A 16,262-nucleotide genomic window follows, 5' to 3' on the forward strand; every position below is an offset into this window, starting at 1 on the left:
GGAATCAGAGATACGGCTCCTGTTCGACTACCATCCTTGGAACTTGACAATATTCAAACAAAACATTACTGGCTCTTCTATTGTAAAAAAAGATTTGCGTAATGTGAGTGCTGGTGAAAGGTGCCAGACTGAAAGCCATGGGACCTTAGGCCCTGAACCCAAAATGCACTCAAGTACACACTTAGCTTTAAGGATGTGAGTAAACCCTTTGAGTTAGTGGGACTATTTATGTGTTGAAGTGCTTTGTGGGATTGAGACCCACATCCTCTTTTTATCTGCAGAACAAGTATAGCACAGGCACCAGCTGTGGAAGCTGGTGCACACCTCCACATCGAAATATCCCAATCCAGAAAAAGCACCTATGGGATGCAAGGGCAATTCACACTTCCTGCCCATTCAGATCTTGGCCTCTTTGCTGAGGCTGAGCAAGAGTTGTGGTTCAGGTTTGTATGATACAGAGCCCTAGTCATTAGGAAGCAAATGCAGACCCCTGTGTCATGTCACATAGGGCACCCGACAACCGTCAGAGGATGGTGGAGGAGATTTTCAAAGACATAAATGGGAGTAAGAGGCTTAACTGAACTTTGTGCCTTTTAAAAATCTCATCCAAGATCTTTAAGTTATTACTGACCTGAACTAGATACAAAGCAGTAACCTAGAGGTCAAAGGCTCCCTAACCCTTTGCCATCTCCCTGAATCATCCAGCTCCCTTTATTATTTTTAAACTGGATTGGCTACTAAATTCACCTCCTAGGCAATGAGTGCTCCACTGTCTTGCAGAGTACATTTATTCTCCAATCCAGCTACTTCTCAGACCACCCCGACTTTTTCAGTCGCAGGCATCTGTTGAGCAGACTCTGACAACTGTGTTGCACAATAGGACAGTTTCATGATGGGGACAAGTGAGGATCAAGTGAAGAGACAAACAAATTCATTTTCCTTTTGTGACCTGAAGTGGGATTAAGAACCCAGGTTGACATTAAACAACTACACTAAGCCCCTGTCCACCTGGCCTGCTCTGAAACTATAGCGTATATACACATTTCTGCTCTTTCTATTCTATTCTCCTGTCTCAGCTGAGCGGTACAGTCACATGCTCAGATGCCACATCATACCATAAACACACAGAGAGTGAGATGTTCACAATATATTTCATATTCAGTGGGGCTCATTTAGAGCCAGACTGTGTCATTAGGCACAGTCAGTAGTAAGGGGTGGAGTGGTATCGTTCCACCTCAGGAGGGCAGAACACTTCCTGGAGCTCCCAGGTACGCAGATGCCACATCCCTTTCATGGGAAGCAGTTGGTAACTTGCTGTGGTCACCCACCTGATGCAGAGGGGTCAATGGATTTACGGCGCCTTTGCAGAGCAACACTTGGATTTCTGCCTGGTACTTTGGTAGGTCACATAAGCATGGGGATGTCTTTTTATGCCCTCATCTCCCACCATGTACCCCAAATCAACCAGGCACAATCTTGCTCTTAATGATTCAATATTAAAAATTAAGGGTTTTTTAAAAAGGCTTCCCTTTCCCTTCCATTTTCTTTCCTTACTGTATCATTTTCATGTAATATTGGAAAGCATTTCTTCATTGTTTGGAGTCATTTCCAAACAGATTAAAAACTGTTGTAGCAGTCAAGCTCCAGTTCCTTCGTTTATTAGATTCAGAAGACAGCAAATTCCTTAAAACATAGATATAAACAATTATGGTAATACATTCTGATTTTATAATTAGTTTTCATCACATGAAACGTACAGGATTGCAGTTTCAATTTTTTACCGCCCCCTCCCCACCCCTACTCTGATTTCAAAGTGTTTGTGCCTTTCCACTCCCATCCTTCTCTCCGATTCCTGACGTGCCCTGGGCTAAGGGATAGTGACTTATCTTTCAGATTCAATGAAATGCACGAAAGAAGGTCACAAGTACTGAAAAGGCAAATATATTATTGTCAAAATAAACATGGCATTTCTAGTCATTCTTCCCTTTGTGTCAAAAAAATAAAATAGCACCAGCTTTGGCTGGAATCTGAAGCTTTTGATTCATATTTCACAGTGGGATCAGAGCAGAAACTATTTAACTTACCCAACAATTAGGATTGTGGGTAAATAACGTACAATGATGATAATCTTTAGAATAGGGGAGAGTTACTATTTTCAGACAGTGTCCTGGGGAGAGATCTGCCCTCAGATAGATACATGCAACTCCCATCTACTTCTCAAGGACCCAGATCCTCAAAGGTTTCAATTTCAATGGGATGATTTCAATGGGAGTTAAGCACCTAGATACCTATGAGGATCTGAGTCTAGGTGCCTGATCCTGCCCCACTTAATTCAGTGCCCTAGGAGCTGTGTTGAAAGTGCATTTGGCCCCTTGTTATTATTCTAATACTGCATGATCCTCAATGTAAGTTCGGTTTTAATGATTTTGTCTTGCAAACCCAGCCAGGACTTGAGATGAGTTTTATCTATAGATAAAGGATGTGGTGATCATTCAAAATAAATAAATAGATATCCAAATGGCAATTTGGCCAAGACACCAGGGTTGATACACTCCTACTCTTGCAAAAAAATGCTAGTGTGGGAACTTTAGCAACAAGTGCCTGGCTTAATCGGACATATGAAAGGGGGCCCTCCAGCAGTTCATCCCCACCTCATGCTATGCTAGTTCAGTACCAACATAGTGGTGGTCATGAAGCATTTATTTTCCCATCTGAGTACTGACCAGGCCTGACCTTGATTAGGTTGTGAGAGCTGATGACATAAACAACCAAGACGGTGTGAGTGAAGGCCACGTATGACGTTCTGTACAAAGTATGAATACTGCATTCTGGGCCCAAACAGTCTTGTAACTCCTCACACTTGGCAGTGGATAATCTTGCACAAAAAGCCATTAATGCAAAATTTAAACGACCAAAAGCTTTCCGATACCAAGGCCTCCATATAAGCAGGGTAACGTTTGTAAAACAAAAAGAAAAGGAGGACTTGTGGCACCTTAGAGACTTGTGTGGGGGGGTGGAGGGTGAGAAAACCTGGATTTGTGCTGGAAATGGCCCACCTGATGATCACTTTAGATAAGCTATTACCAGCAGGACAGTGGGGTGGGAGTAGGTATTGTTTCATATTCTCTGTGTATATATAAAGCCTGCTGCAGTTTCCACGATATGCATCTGAGGAAGTGAGCTGTAGCTCACGAAAGCTTATGCTCTAATAAATTGGTTAGTCTCTAAGGTGCCACAAGTCCTCCTTTTCTTTTTGTGAATACAGACTAACACGGCTGTTACTCTGAAACCTGTCAGTTTGTAAAACAAATCACTGTTGTGGCGATGTACAGTGCATAATGGTGGGTCACAAGTGGACTAATGTAAGATCCCTCTGCGTCCAGCTTGAGCGAATATTGAACCTGCATATGTTTAAACATTACGTTAGAGTCAGAGTGTATTTGTTTCTATTTATTTCCCTCATCAAGGCAATTTATACAGACTGGAATAGACAGAGACAGGGAGGTTAAATATTCAGGGTGGGGATTTAGCTGCATGAGTCCCATTCAGGTTAATGGGAGTCACATTGCTAAGTCCCTATGTGTGGCACACTGAATAGTCAGTCACCCCTGCACTGACTGCCTTGGCAAGAGCTTAAGCAGTAAACAGAAGCCACACTAGAGAAAAAACTCATTTGATGAGTTAAATGAAATGACTATTTTGGACGAGAGCGAGTCCCATTGTAACTGCGATTTTGTTTGGAAGCTTAGATATATTGAGCGTTAAGGAAAGAGGAGATTAAGATTTCATAGAAAGGGAAATGCTTCTATTTATTTTGCTGAGATCCTTTATAAGCCTTGAAGACCAGCAGACTGGCCGTAAGATGTCACTCAGGGTCTGATCCTATGAAGTGCCAAGCGGCTCCTGAAAGACACCAAGCAAATTCCACCACAACGGGAGGGAGTGTTGCTGAGCACGTTGCAGGAGCGGGGCCTGAGTAAAGGGATGGCCTCAGACACAGACGTTGTGCACCGAGTGCTGGAATACTCCCTTGTGACAGTGAAATGCAGCTCGTGGAGACTAACTGTTCCAGCCTGCGACACACCACCTGGATCTGAGGGGAATTCCCTGCTGGAACCTCTTTTCTCCATGCACTGCACCCCTACAAGAACCTGGAGGGTGGCAGCAATCTACTTCTTTTTTATGCAAATTAATGACACCTCCCAGGCCCTCAGTCAAGCAAATTTGGGCCCCTGGTTTCAGAACACCTTGAAAATGCCAGCCCCCAGTGTTCATAACGAAGTAACTCAAGAAATACATACAGCTGTTAGCTTCACATCATAAAAGCCAAACTTCTCTACCTTGTCACACTTTCAAAGTGCTGCCCTCTCTTTCTCCAGCACGTCCGTCCACCTGTAACAAAAGATAAGGGTTAAAAATCCTTTCTGCCCCCAAAGAAGTACAGTAAATTATCAGCCAGAGCATCCAAACTGTGGGTCAAGACTTCAAGGCCGCTATGGCACATTTTTTCCAATGGCTGTAATCTTAGGGTTGGCAATTGATCCAAAGAAAATTACCTAGCACTTGAAGAGTTAAATCATGAATAGTATTAGCACAGCTCCATCTGGTAAAGTACAGTTCCCCTTAGATGACTTTTAGCATGAAAGCAACAGCGAGCTACGATACTTTCCGTTATGAACTGGACCTTGGTTTCCAACGACAGGTGCTGGGCCATCTTTGTTGTAACCAACTCTTTATTCACACTAAACATTCATAGGTGCTATCAGAGGTGTGATAAGAAAGCGACAGGCCCCTTTTGTCTGGCTAGCTTTCGTCTTCATTCCCAGTTTTAGTAACCTTGGGAAAAAAACCCACCACAAAACAAATTACGTGAGTATCGGCCCAGATGACAAATTTGCAAACATGCTACAGCGAGGGCGGCAGAATCCAAAATGGGGCAAGTCTCTGCTCCTCTTGAGAATTGCACCTTTGTAGACTTTACCCTGTAGGATGATTCAATATAGCCAAAAGGTGTGAAACAGGGGAAATCCAGGCCCAGGTAATTCAGCTCACGTTTGAAAGGAGATTTTGCTTGTTGATTAGGTAATCCTTCTCAGGGAAATGCATGGCACCAACTGCTTTTCATGCTAGATTAGTGCTCCTGTGGTCAATTTGCTTTTACTAATGTCAGGGCCCCACGGAGCAGGTTCATCTGTCGCATAGCAACTGCTTCAGCAGCAGTGGAGGTAGCCATGCATAAAAGATTACACATGATGGCAGGGCACAAGTGTGAAGATTTTCAAAATTAGATACAATCTCAGCAGGAATATGAACTGCAGAATTGACATGGAAGGATTTTTTCAAGTCATCAAGTTTCCAGGTTTATCAGAAAAAGTAGTTTAACTCCCGTGCTCAGAGAATTTAGAGAGCACTAATTTTGAGGAAAAAATCCTCAGCAATAAATAAATAAACAGAAATAAAGGTAAACAAAAAGCCCCACAGGTTTCCTGCTGACTGCAAGGCCTTCTTTACTTGCCACATGCTATAAACGTCCTTAGGAGAAGAGAGAATCTACAGTATTTTATGCTCATTTTCAATAGGTTGCACTCAAAAATTTTCCATCACTAGCAAGAGTGGGTGGGATAACTCAGACGACATCAGTTATAAAAGAAGTTAGAAAGTTTACACACACCACAATCTCTGCTTTTACTGTAAACTCCCTCTCCCCTTACCACCTTGCTCAGAGAAGCGGTGACATTACCAGCTTGTAGTGTTTGCTATAGATCTCAGATCAGTCTTGTCCCACAATCAGGGTTTCTCGGAAAGTAATTTCCAAACTACATACAATCTTAAAGGACAGATAGATAGATATGCTATTTAAATAATATATATAATATCTAACACTTATATAGCACTGTACATCAGAAGATCTCAAAGTGCTTTACAAAGGAGGTAGGCATCATAACTCTATTCTATAGATGGGGAAACTGAGGCATGGGGAAGTGACATGTCTTGTCCAAGGTCAGCTAGCAGACTACTGACCAAGCTGCGAATACAACCCAGGTCTCCTGAGTCCTAGTCCAGTCCTTCAGTGAAAAAAAAAAAAAAATCAGGGAATGGCTTTTGTTCCCAAAAGGGATTTCTTTTTTTCCCTGTTTCTAAATTGCAGTGCGATTTTTACGGGAATTCTTAAAAAATGCTTTTGTGTTCTTGCAAAAAGCATGCCTTTCACTCTGATTGGGAGGACAAAAGACTCAGATAATGCAGCAAGGAGTGGTGGCTGTTCCTCCTGCATGCAAAACTAGCAGATTGCTGAAAATGAGAACCAGGGTGGTAAATCAGGCTAATGAAGCAGCTCAGGTGTTGCATCTTGAGTTACTTCCATCCCACAATGATTTTAAAGCCAAGTCACAGATGGTACCAACTATTTTGAAGGCTAAGAGATATTTGCAGGAAATCTAAGAAAAAGCTGTTCATCCAGTCTCCTCAGTGCTTTCATTTAACTAGCGATAATTAACTCCCTTCTCAGAGTTAGGAATCTAGGAACCATTTCTGTCCCTGGATAAACTGTTTCTGGGTAAGAAATTATATTGTGATTGTTGCTGTCTTTGATGCTAAAGCACTTTTATTAGGACAATTATGACTCTTTTTACTCATGTGTGTGTGACAGAGAGAGAACGTGAAAATGTGGCTCTACTGTGGAGAAAGCAGTTTGTTAGGAATGGCCTTTTGCGGCAAAGAGCTCAGGTCTTCCAGATTAATTTTTGGATTATATAGATTTCCCAGGGATAAAACAGCTATCCTCTGTCTCTAAGGAGGACAGAACGGTAGTTGCTCTGGCTAATCTAAGGCAACAGCTTTTCCCTTTGAGGGTGTCAGTAATCCTAAAGATTGGTAGATAAAATAATTGTAGTTCTCAGGGGTTAAATTTGAAGACTGGAGCCATTTCTGTTAGAGGAGCAGTTTATTAAAGTGATAAAGCCACACTTCGATGTCCATTGACGCTCCTCCAGCCAGTCACAATGTTACTTCCTCTGGGGTTGTTTGGCGTATATTGTTGTGGAGGGGGGCAAGGGAATAATTTTTCAGGGGGTAATCACAGATGTTGCAAAAACAAAAATTCTCCCCTGCCATGAGAGAGGATAACGCCTTGCACTTCAACTGGGCTTTTCATCTGCAGATCTCAAAGCAGATTACAATTCTAATAATGAATGCCATCCTCCTCCTCCTCCATAAAGGTAGAAAGTGTTAGTTCCATTTCCCCAATGGGGAAACTGAGGCACAGAGCGTTTAGGGGGTGTGGTCCAAGTCACACAGCAAGTTAGTGGCACAGGTGGGAATGGAACCCCAATTTCCCAACTCCCAGGCTGTGCTGTAACCACACCACACCATGTTCCCCTGGATCATGAGAGAAGAGCCAGGATGAATTTGTTAAACATGAGGTTTAAATTAAATTCATTTTCTAACACAGGGAAAACTCCTTTAATAGGGGGTGAGGTTTGGGCAAAAGTGGTGTATTATGCCCGTAAGGGGGTCCCTATAGGAATCTTAGCTCCTATACCAAATGGCCCTGTATATGCCACTTGAATAAAAACTCTACTCTCCCAGATGTAAGGAGAGTGATCACTTTACATAAGCTATTACCAGCAGGAGAGTGGGGTGGGGGGAGAGAAAACCTTTTGTAGTGATAATCACCCATTTTTTCATGGTTTGTGTGTATAAAAACATCTTCTGTACTTTCCACAGTATGCATCTGATGAAGTGAGCTGTAGCTCATGAAAGCTTATGCTCAAATAAATTGGTTAGTCTCTAAGGTGCCACAAGTACTCCTTTTCTTTTTGCAAATACAGACTAACATGGCTGTTACTCTGAAATCTCCCAGATGTGATAACTTACTCATGCACTTAGGAGCTGTATGGCTGTTAAGCTTTCTTGTGGTTTGGAGCTCACACACAGGCAACAAAGTTTATTTAGCCAGACTTCAGATTGGAATGGATGCAGCTTTCTGTGCATGAGTTCATAGAACCTTCTTGGGGATAGGAGCATTTCACAATGGTGAAATCAGATCTTGGCCCAAGCCTCATCCCTCTGCCCTGCAAAACGGAGAGAGTGACATTAAGATGGGAAATAGAAAAGTATTATTAAATCACCACTGTTCTCAATGCATTTGTTGTAACCAGCATCCTTTCCACTGACGAGGAATAGGTGGGATTCCTTGTAAGTCCTATCAACGCTGTTCCTTGCTCATCTGAGCTGTGCCCCTGTGCTGGCAGCTATACTTTTAGACTCCCATCACCTTCAGTGGGGCTGTACATCGGTGTGCACACAGTTCTCAGTGCAGGATCGGGGCCCTGAAGGACTCATTGCTAAGCAACAAGGTACTTCCATTTTCCTGGATCTGCAAAGTAAAATAAATCCACTTTCCCTCCTTCAGGTAACCCAGAGGTTCTTGTGGATGACTTTCAACCTTAAAATGATTAACTCAAACAAAGACTTTGTTTAGGGATAGTTAAGGTTGTACCAAGGCACATCCCATAACTGAGAAGCATAGACAGCAGAAGGTAAGGGAAAAGTCTCCTTCGTTCCTTGCCACTTTGATATTCCTTACCCCACCATGGAAAATGCATCCCAACACATCATAAAGCTTTACTTCCATCTCCAACAGATAACAAAAAGCAATACACACCCCAACTTCATTAAAATTGCACTAGTAGTAACTTTGAAAAATGCCTGCCTATGCTGAAATTTTACAAAACCCTATCTATTCTTCAAACAAGAAGTACAAAGTTGTTCAAATCCCACCACCTCAGTAGAGTGACCCACCACCAACACATCCAGGATGCTGCATTGGCTCATGTTTGCAGGTTTGTGCATTTATGTCCATCTTGCCTTCCCTTGCTCCCTAATCCTTTCTTGTGAACAAGGTATAGCCGTAATCCCATAATCAGAGCCATCGGAGGAGATTCCCATTAGAGTCAAAAGGGCTCCCTGTGGTCCTAAAGGTCTGATTGCAGGATGAGGGCCAAGATATGCAATGTTATAAGAAGAGTGAGGTTCCTGCACATGCCCAATCCTGCCTACGTACAAGAAAGTGTATAATGTGACACTGATGTGAATATGAATAGGAAAAGAAGAGAGGCTGCATCTATTCCAACAGTATTTGGAATAGTGATCATGAAACCATGCTCTGATGTTCCATATACTAGAAAGCTGCAGAAAATATTCTGAATACTCTATTTATGATTATTGCAATCATTTATTTGGTTTCCATTACTGTGGTATCTAGGCACTGCATCCCCACCCGGAAAATAGGAATTGCCAGACTGGGTAAGAACAGAGGTCCACTTTGTTTGGTATCCTGTCTCTGAGATCCGCCAGCACCAGAGACAGGTGACAGCAATGCTTCAGTTATGGGATAACCTGCTCCCAGGGAAAGTTTCCTCCTAACCCCCAATATTTATAGGCTGGCTCATACAGCATGAAGGTTTATAGCCCTTTCAAAATGTTGTTTATTTTTTAATATGTGTTATAACTCTGGATGATCTTGTTATCCTTAAGAATGACTAATCCTTTTTGAAATCCTGGTAAACTCTTGACCTTGATGATATCCAGTGATAAGGAGTTCCGCAGGTGAAGTGTGTGAGATAATACATTTCCTTCTCACTTTTTAATTTGCCCCCTTTCAGTTTTATTAAATATCCCCTTGTACTTGTATTATGAGAATGGATGAACAGAAGATGATCATCTCTGTTCCATTTATTATTTTGTATAAGTTTATCATATCCTCTTTTATTCATCTCCTTTCTAAGGTAAGTAGTCCCAATCTGTTCAGTTTCTCTTCTCATAACATTTAACGTATGTTTTCCCCCAATATTAATTATTAAATATTAATATTTTTCCAGTGAAGGTAGGTTGGTTTTTTTGGCTGTGCCAATTTTATCAGAATGTCTGTGGTTATACATCCTGGAAAAACTGTGTTTAACTTTAGGAAGTCTTTAATTGATATCCTGTGGGTTTTGGTGGAAATTAATTTGGATTATATCCTCCTTATCTGTTTTAAAAATATTTTCCAATGCACCAGAATATCTTTCCTGTCAACTAGTGTATTCTAGACACATTTGTTTCCTTCATTCTGAATTCTCTAAAAGTCTGACTGTAAAGAGAACAATACTTGGTGCTACTATGTTTTTCTTACAACTATTTCAGCTCTAATGATATGATCACTGAATCCTATTTGTGCAGCAACTTGTGTTTTATTAATCAGACATGGTGTGTTTTCTAAAACACAGGCCAGAGCAGATTCTGATCTTGTGGGTTCCATCACAAAGACAATCTATCAGGACACTAACATCTGAAAGAGAGTAGCTTCATGAGCAAGTGTCAGTTTGCTGTAGCTCACGAAAGCTCATGCTCAAATAAATTTGTTAGTCTCTAAGGTGCCACAAGTACTCCTTTTCGTTTCACTATTCGTTTCTCCCCACCCACCAAATGCTGAAGTAATTGTGATCCCTACTTTAAAGAATGTATAAGGTTGTTCTGTCTGATACATTCTCTTTTATCTGCATATGAATTTACTAATCTATTTTCTTAAACCATTCTGGAAATTTAATCCTATGCATCTTTCTTTTTTCCTTCTTTTCCTTATCTTACATAGTTATAACACACTGCTTATTTTCTTGCTCTAGAGTATCCTTTCTCTCTAGATATTTCTGTACTTCACTGAGTTTCCCCAATTTACTCCAATCTGATTTTTCCAAATTGTAATACACCTTTCTAGACTTTTTATGCAAAAGATAGTTCAAGCAATTTTGTGTTGTATAAGTACAGTGAAAATTTGTTTGTTTGTTGGTAATAACATTTTCTTGCTTGAAGGAACAATCACCTTTTCCATTTTATATCTTCCTCATTATACTTTTTGGCTTAATAATATTTTGCTATCACCTACTTCCACTTGAGATTTGGTTCTTCTGTTGTACTGTATAGTCATTCCTACAATTAGCATTTGCTAATTAGAAAAACCAACATAATATTTCACTGTTAATAGCCACTGTGTCCTCTTTTCTTCTCTGGTCAGGCATAGCTCATTTCTCCTCCCTGCGCTATTTAATTCCCACATCGGCACTATCTCAGTGCAGATCCCACATCTTCCATCCATCAGTAGCAAATCGAGTCGTTTGTTCATCAAAAAATTCTACCCAGCATGCCTAAACTTTCAGAACCTCCTGATTTTTTTTATTTAATTATTCATCCTACCCACATGGAGGATGAAAACCAGCCCCCTCTTTGCTGTAGTCAGTGTTTGATTCCTACCCTCACTGTCTCTAGAACCTCAACAACAAATATGTTAAACATTATGGGGTGTTCTGAGACTATGGTTTTGGGGGCCACAGGAGTACCCAAGGTGATAAATAGTGAGTTAGACATCCATAGATGACACTGAATTTCTTTCGTCATGACCTAATTCTGCTATCATGAAGCTGGTTGATCCACATAGGATCCAATCAGTTTTATCCATGATATAGACACTAAGTTACTCATAGCAAGAGATAGTCAATTCTGTTTCAAAATGGAGGCAGCCTGGATCCACCAGTCTGTCTACCTACCTGGAACAATTTTGCTACCTGGGGTTTGTTGATGATGTGGCAGAGGAGGAGAACACTTTATTTAGCTTCTACCACCTGCCAGGGAAAAGACCTTCAAAAACTATGTATCCCATATGTGGAGTGCAATGACTCCAGCCAGCACTCCAACCACATCCACTTCCACCTGTGTACTGTAAACTCTGTGAGGATGGCCTATTTAATCCTGTGTCCCTTAGTTCTAGTCTCGCCAAGTTTAATTATATAATAACCCTTATCTGGTTTAAAATGTTTGAGTCATTCACCTCTTAATCACTTTTCCTTGGAGCTAAATAATCCCCGTTTCATCATTGTCTCAACTACTGATGAGCCCCCGCCAATCCATGAACTGTTTGGGTTGTCCTCTGCCATACTCTATCTAGTTTAACTCTATCTGTTTTCTACTCTCGTGACCAAAACTGGACACTATACTTCAAGTATGGTCTAACCACCACAGGGCCTTCTGAAGTGAAAACAGAAATGTATTGGATTTGTTACATATATACCTCCTTTTTAATGCATGCCAGCATCCTATTAATTTTCTTCAGTGTTGCTGTATGCTGAACTAAGAATTTAAGTGTTGGATCAGTTCCTACATCAGGGGTTTTTTTACCTCCCCGTATTAACTAAATCCATCACAATTTCATCTATATTTAGCTTTGGCATTATTTCTGTCTCAGTGCATCACCTCATTATGACCATCATTATTTATTATTGGTATAGTGGCAATGTACTAGATATTTTGCAGATTGGAATAAAGATAAGGTCACTGTCCTGATGAATTTGCAGTTCAGACACCAACCAGTAAAATTGCTCTTGTAAATTCAAGAATTTTGGTTGGGATTTTTTTTTTCATCTTTCATTGCATATAGACATGTTAAATTTCCTCCTGCTCCACCTCTGAACCTGTCCAATTAAGCTAACAATATAATTCTATAAACAGTAACATCCTTCAGAGTTTTAACCACCGCCACTATTTTAGCATCATCTGCATTATTTAATAATCACATAGATATGGCCAAACAGGGATGGTCTGAGAATAAAGCTGATGCTAAAATTTCAGACCAACTGGCTGCATAAACTTTTTCAGAAACATGATCTCCACCATTCCTAACAAACCAATCTATGATTAACCTGAAAGCAAATCCTTTTTTAAAAATCAAATATTTGGTCATTTAAGCTTCCATAGGAATTCATGGAATCTAATACTTAGACAAGTCTTAGAGTATGAGACTTACCTAAATAAGTAGCAATCCTCTCTTGGAAAAGAAACTGGTGCACTTTCAACAATGAGGACAGTTGCAAAACTATAAAATCAAATGCTGTGTCCAGAGGTATGGATACTGCAGATGATTTTCTTCTGATTTCATTATCATCCTGGAAAGGATGACCCAGTTAGGGAACCACCCTGGGGTGTAAGAGACTTGGTTCAATTCCCTGCTGTGCTACAGACGTCCTGTGTGGGCTTGCCCTAGGTCTCTCTGGCCCAGATCCTCAAAAGTATTTAGGCACTTAAGCTTAAGTGCCAAAATCCCTGAGGATCTGTGCCTCCATGCTTCACTATCCTGTGCACGGTGGGTGGTGGGATGGTATTAAATATTGCGAGGTACTCAGCTTCTCTGGTCATGGTGGCCGTATAAATGCTCAAAATAGACCAATTTCCCAAAGTAGATGCCAATCAAAATCTCACCCCATTGGAAGTGAAGACAATGGCTTGTCTTTACAAAGCAACTAGCCATAAAGAGTCTGTAGATTCAGTCACTATGCCTAACCGAGTTGTGCTTGGCTCCCATGTTTTGGAGAGGACAAAAGTGACTGTTGGAGCAGCCCGGGGTCATTAGAGCAAAGCGGTGCCGAGGCCATGCAACCTTGCCATACAGCCAGCACTGCCGGTTGTGAAGGAGGATGGCAGCCACATCTACATGCCACACAGGGATTCCCCAAACCAGTACATCCTCAGCTGGCTATTAAATCAGAATTACTACCCTTAGCATCACCACAGTGCTACAAAGGTGCTGGAGAAGGGCCAAAGATCTGCTCCAGTATTCCTAACCTTCTCAGACAGGGGCCATATTGCAGCAGATTAAACCAGGACCTTAACAAGTAGTCCCTTTGACAGCACGATTGCTAAATAGGACATTGACACAGAACATAAGTCTTCCACCTTGGACATTTTCCAGTCTGCAAGGACAAATACAAAAAGTCCCATTTCTAGAGAGAGATGGGAAACTGTGTGAGAAAAGGTCCTAGTACACGTCAAGTTTGGCACCATCTAAGGCCCTCTTCTGTTTCCTTATGCCATTCAAGAAACAACTATAGTCCACAGTCTGCTCCCAGTCACAGCCCTGCAACCCGTAATATTACAAGGGTGTTAATGAGAGCTGAATATAATGCCCTAGGTGGAGCGGTTATGGTAGCAGTTCATGAGAGGCACTGGTCAGCCTTCCCCAGAGTTTAGAAACTGCAGGCACCTGAAAATTATAAAATTATAAAAACAAAAGATCAGTATCTCATCTGCCATAAATCAGAAAATCAGCATAGCTCAATGAGACTGAGTGCAGCTTTACACCAGAGGATAATTTGTCCCGAAGTTTAGATTAACTATGTGTTGTGGTTTTTAGCTTGTATCCAAAGGGTAACTGAGGTGTAGGAAGTTCATACCCAAATTATACTGGCCTAATCCACTTTACTGGGATTTAAGGATTAAAAACAGTAAGAGAATTACTTGGATGCCCATGGTTTAAATAAGATTAGATAATGAACCATGTGCTAATGATTTTAGCAAATAGGATTTTGATCATTCTTGCTGAGCACCAAATTAGTGTTTCTGGAAAGAATTCCTCACCCCCAGCATATTGTCAAGAACCTTGAGAAGAAATTGTTGTCACTGGAGGATCATCATTTGGGGGTAGGTAAACATATCTCAGATGATCAATTTCCTGTGATTGTAGGGGGCAAAGGAATTTATGGGCCTTGGTCGTTCCTAACTTCTGTTACTAAGTCTCGGTCAGTAAAATATGAATAAGTTAATGAAGGCTATAAGTAAGCCAAGGCCACAGCAGACAACAATGGATGAAACTCTGGTGCAATTGAAGTCAAAGGGAGATTTGCCATTGACCACTTGGTCAGTAGGTTTGGTATAGTATCTTGTCACCATATGAAGAGCTCCACGGGAACACTTGTTACATGACAGCAAATAGCAGTCCTGGAAGCTGCTACCCATCAGCTCAGCCTGAAGAGCAGAAGCAGCAAATTCTTTATTCAGAGAGCCTCCATATTTTGTCCTCTCTGAGGATTCAGCTGTCATTAAACCTTTTTTACCAAAGTAGTTTTAAATTACCGCATTAATTTCAAAATCAAGTGAAGTTCCTTAGTAAGTGCACCATTTTCATCAGGATTTGAAAGGATTCATTATAAAGTTGACTCAGTAAGAGCTCTCAAGTTATTACACCAAAAGAACAGCACAATTTACACAATTCAATAAGCTCTTTAGGGTGGAGGTTCAAAATATTTGTGAAACTGGATTTGGAGATTAATGTAAAATTTTTAACAAGGGTTATTAGAGGCACATTTTGTAGTTTTTTCTTCTATTAGGTTAAATATGGGCCTATTACAATATAGGGACCAAATCCTCAGCTGATGTGAATCAGTGTAGCTCCATTGACCTCAACTGATTTACACTAGCTGAGAACGTGATCCTTTAAAAAAGTATTTATTCCTTCTTCTTCATGTTTAACTACATCAGAGTCAACTGTCAGTGCTGGGAAAGGGTAGAGATGAGGGGAAAGAAACTGCTAACCATTGTAACACCAGGTATTAAAGTTTTTAAACATTCCTAAAGGTGCACACATTGTCATTAATAGGGGTAACACACAGTTCCCTCACAGTTTGTACAGACACCTGCATAATGGGGTCCCAGTTCATGACAAGGGCTCCTAGATGCTACTGCAGTACAAATAAATTGTAAGAATGATCTTCATTTTCCCAGTCTAGTATGGCTGTGACCTGCTGGAATTTATTGCTAGGAATTAAAAATGGTTAATGTGTAATTGCTGGGAATGAGAGGGAATGGGACGAGTTTAGACAATTTTTCAGCCAAGTCCTGTATGTCTGGGCACCATGTTTACCTCAGTGCTTCCTTTAACTTATATTCTGTCTTGTTTTATTCTGCTCTCTAAGGTACTTTTGAATATGGTTTGTAGGACACACACTTCTATTTTACCAAGTGTATTCTACTGTAAACCTAGGGGAACACGGGAAATCTAAATACAATCTTGTAGGTTGTGTGAAATGATGCAAGTATTCTCAGGGTTATGGCTGCTACTTAGTAGTATGAAAAGCCTTTCATTTATTTTTACTACCCCTAGAAAACAATGACCAGCTTTCAGAGAAGTCTGGAATGATTTTACACCTCACACAGAAAGATATAATAGTGATTTTCCCAAGGTTACATAGTGACTCCAGTGTCTTCACTTCAGTAGAGAGTTGCTGTCAGAAAGTGGGGTGAGGGAGACAGAGGGTCTCAGACGTGTCATGGAGGCTCAGGGATTTGGAGAGATTGGAAGAGGATAGGCAGAAAGTCTAGATCATTGTTCCTCAATGACCAGTCCGTTGTCTGGCTCTGGTCCCTGACATCTCCCTGACACAGTCTAGGAAGGCAGCAAG

General features: G+C 41.0%; 1 long non-coding RNA gene across 1 annotated transcript in view; it reads right to left on the reverse strand.

The window, feature by feature from the left end:
* Nucleotides 1–5,081, reverse strand: part of LOC140916603 (uncharacterized) — a 62,088-nt gene extending 57,007 nt beyond the window's left edge. The window contains exons 1-2 of the long non-coding RNA XR_012160560.1: nt 4,557–5,081; nt 4,341–4,392 (exon numbers count right to left, since the gene is read on the reverse strand). This is a non-coding gene — a long non-coding RNA (uncharacterized lncRNA). The remainder of the gene's footprint in view (nt 1–4,340; nt 4,393–4,556) is intronic.
* Between the last annotated feature and the right edge of the window lie 11,181 nt (nt 5,082–16,262).

The sequence above is a fragment of the Lepidochelys kempii genome, chromosome 8 (genome assembly GCF_965140265.1).
Source record: "Lepidochelys kempii isolate rLepKem1 chromosome 8, rLepKem1.hap2, whole genome shotgun sequence".
Lineage (NCBI taxonomy): Eukaryota > Metazoa > Chordata > Testudines > Cheloniidae > Lepidochelys > Lepidochelys kempii.